The sequence below is a fragment of the Phaethon lepturus genome, unplaced genomic scaffold (assembly GCF_000687285.1).
Source record: "Phaethon lepturus isolate BGI_N335 unplaced genomic scaffold, ASM68728v1 scaffold30300, whole genome shotgun sequence".
NCBI lineage: Eukaryota > Metazoa > Chordata > Aves > Phaethontiformes > Phaethontidae > Phaethon > Phaethon lepturus.
This window is the reverse complement of record NW_010510286.1, coordinates 30,546-34,281: the sequence shown is the minus strand read 5'-3', so window position 1 is coordinate 34,281 and position 3,736 is coordinate 30,546.

Below are 3,736 nucleotides of genomic sequence, written 5' to 3'. Positions count from 1 at the left end.
CTTCACTGGTGGCACTTTCACGCTTTTGCCTTTACTAGTTACTGAAACATGATGAATTTGTACTAGAAGTACCTAGCAAGCAGCTTAACAGGCTGTAATTCTTCCTGTAACTCTCCTTCCCATCTTGGGTGCCTTGCTGCAGTGATTTGTAGCCGGACCAAACCAACCCAACCAACCAATCAACCAACCAAAAATCTGATCTCTGCTTTGCGGCTGGTGGGTGGGCCAGAGCTCCTTATCGCCCGGGTGGGCGCGGAGCAGCCACCGCAGGGCTGGGACAGGCGGCAGCTTGGGGAAGCGCAGGAGGGGATGAGCTGCTTTGCCAGCTTTCCTGGCCAGGACCAGGGTGTGTGATGGCAATGGCCAGGAATTTTACCCCTATTTTAACCAGGCTGGGTGACTTGGTTTTGACTGTGGCTGCAGCCCCAACCTTCCCATCATTACAACCTTGTGTTCAACAAAGCCCTTATTCTCGTCTGCTGCTGTGAATGAGGTTGCTTCTTATTTATTTGTATGGCTTGGAGGTGGTAGGAGCATGAAAAAGCTTGTGAGGCTTTAGATGTTAGGAAGATATAAACTGTGATTACATGAACCAGCAGAAGAAAAATGTAGTTAAAGACCTCACGAAGTTATAACCGTCACGGCGTGCCTTTAGTTTTCTGGCAACTCAAACCATATAGGTGCTTCCTCGTGTCCGTCCTGTATTTTAGGAGAATTCTCGTCCCTGCTTATTTCCTCTGTATAAATGACCATCAAACTCTGCTGCACGGAGTCTGTTAGTTTGCTCTCACATCACTAATTTGCTTTGTTTATGTTGTCCATGTGTTGTAGAAAATAATAACCATACACAAAAAAGTAATGCTTCTCTTTAAAATACATTGCCATTATTAAAAAAAAAATCATATGTGAAATTAAAATGGGCAAAAAATTAGGCTCTTTTAGAAGTTTCTCATTTGGCAAAGATATTAGCTGTGGCTCATATCATCCTTTGTGCCAATGCCATGAGCAAATACTGTGGTTATTTTTGGAGAACATATTTCCTGTCAGTCATTTCTTTGATAAGCTCTAACAGGATTTGATGTTATGTTTTGCTGCACATACTAATATGCATCCTGTTAACAGTCAGTATCACAACACAATAGGATCTTGTTATTGAGAGTCTTATTTAATTCTGTTGAAGATGAATCAATCTTTCATTGATTTAAACAGGCATTGTATTTAGCTCCAAGTCTCCAGGTGGGATAGGCTAATAATAATATGTGCACGTGAAAAATAAAAATATGAGCATTAATTTATGAGTGTATAAGTAAAGAATTAGGTAATTTTTATTTTACATGGAGCGGCTATGCAAAGTAACTCTGTATCTGGATACAGAGGGTCTGGATTCTGCAACACTGGGGTAAATAACTCTTATTTATTTATGTATTGATGCATTCAGTGGTTCTGTGCAGACATTCCGTTCACACGTGAAGCGGGAGCCACGCGGGCTGTTTGATCCGTTGCTGGTCAGCCTGCTCCTCCACTGACACCGGTTTGGGGTGGAGAACAACTCCAAAAGCCGCGGTTTGCTCTCAGCGAGTGGCTGCCTGTTACCGTGTGCTGAAAACAGCCAGTTTTCCGTCTGCTGGGTGTCTGTTACTGCCTTGCCATCCTGGCTCACTTGCATCCTTCAGTGTGCTGAGGAGAAGGGAGAGGTTTGGGATGAAGGCTGTTCCCGGCTCCAGCCCACCTGGGCGGGAAGGAGAATGAGGACCCTTTCCTCCCCGGCGTATGCTCAGAGGTGGTCTGCAGTAACGCGGGTGTCCTCTGGGACGGGGTTGTACCGGCTGATGCAGCACAATATCGAAATACCCAAGCCCACCTGGGCCAGACCAGCGTTGCTTTCTGTGCGAACCCAGCGGCGGGGGACGCTGAGCCGGTGGGATGTTACCGATTTTGGTTCCCATCCTGACCCGCTACGGCGGGTTGCATGTGCTTGCACACTGCTTTCTGCCTGCCTGCCAGGGTGAGACATCGGAGAAAGACCTAACTGGTGAATTTTTATTCCTTTTACACCGGTTTCTTTTCTAAGGCTATTTTTTCAGTCCTGCTGCATACCTGCTACAGTGAGGGTTTGAGCATGCGGATTACTTTAGCACTTTTTGTCTTGCTAAATAGTTAGAGAGCTCTGGGGTGGCTGTGGTGGGGAAGGGCAAGGGCAAGTGCTTCAGCATAATGTGGATACTTACAGCTCAGTTTGGGTGATGGTTTCCTTTGTAACGCTTACTGAGGAAGGGTTCCTGAAAAAATAACGCTGCTGCTTGCGTAAAACCCTGCTTCAACAGGTCACGAATGCTTAAACCCTTACAATGATGGTGCACGCCATTTCTGTTAAAATTCTTGCCAGTAGCTCTGCAACCTGGGGAGCCAAGACTCCCTGAAAGCACTAATGATTGCAAAGATGGCACATCTTGATTTCCTAATACAGTACCGATAATTTGGTGTGTTTGCTTTCCAGAATGTGGGGCATGAGCCTTAGCTAGCGCGTAAGAGCAGGTTGCCACTGTCAGCACGAGGGAAACACGGGGAGGAAACCTGCTGTTGCTGCTTTCCGACTCCTTGGGCGCTCGTGTGTGCATTGCGCTCCAGCACTTAGAGTCCCTGCCGAGAGCGCTGGTCCACTCTAAGAGGTCTTAGGACCTCTTAGGACCTCTAAGAGGTCCCCAGTTCTTTGCCCAGGAAGCGTCAGCGCTGGCCTTTCTCTGCTGTAGAGCCTGGACATGAAATGAAACATTCAGGAGGTATGGCAAGGGAAGGGAGTTGAAAACAAAGTCAGGAGGTGGATGATAGGAGGACAGGACAGGAGAAATCATATTCATTAATTGGGATGACATTGAATTGCTCTTCTTCACTTGTTTCTTGGTTACAGGGAAGTCCAAAAGCTCTGAGCATAGCTCTTGTTTGCTATTTAACAAGTATATCTGTATGTATATATGCTTTACCTTGGGCAAGCTTATGGAACTATTAGTAAAAGCTTTTAAGTTGCTAGGTCAAATCTGCCCAAGCTAGCAGTGAGCAAAGTGGCTGGGGCACGTGGCCTGGCTCCGTAGCTGGTCATTGCCTCTCCCCGAGTGTCTTTGTCAAAGAAATGGACACCATCTGGGTGTCTGCTTGGTGTCTTTCCATGCATCTCTCATTCTGACCTTGTGTTTGTGGCCTTCGCCATGGCTTTGCTCCTGAGCTGTGTAAGTACCTGGGATGCTGCAGGCTGCTGCCTTGCGAGGAGGCAGGGCTTGCTCTTCCCGGGGGCTGTGGGCACCGTCCTGGATCCGAGAGAGGCAGCTCTGCTCTGAGCACGTGGGGGAAGGAGAGTGTGTGCAGCAGCGCACGGGGAAAAAAGATTGATCTTCTGAGGAATTTGAATACCCGAGTCCATTAGAGTTTCCTGGGAAATATCAACTCAGGCTCATGCTGGCATACTTTGGAAATCTTTTAAAGTTAAGTACCAAAAATCAATGCATTGCAAGACTCCCAGCATGTAATTCTGAACCCATTAGGAGATTTGTGCTAATTTTGAAAATAATCTTTCTATTTTAAAGATTACTTTGAATGTATTTTGAACTCGTATATCTGGTAGAAGGGGAACAATTAAATCAAAGGAAAGATTACATTATGTTACTTTAATTGTGATGGATTGAATCATTTGCTGAAGGAAAATATCTACAAAGCATATTTAAGTGCAGAAGCAAAAATGAAA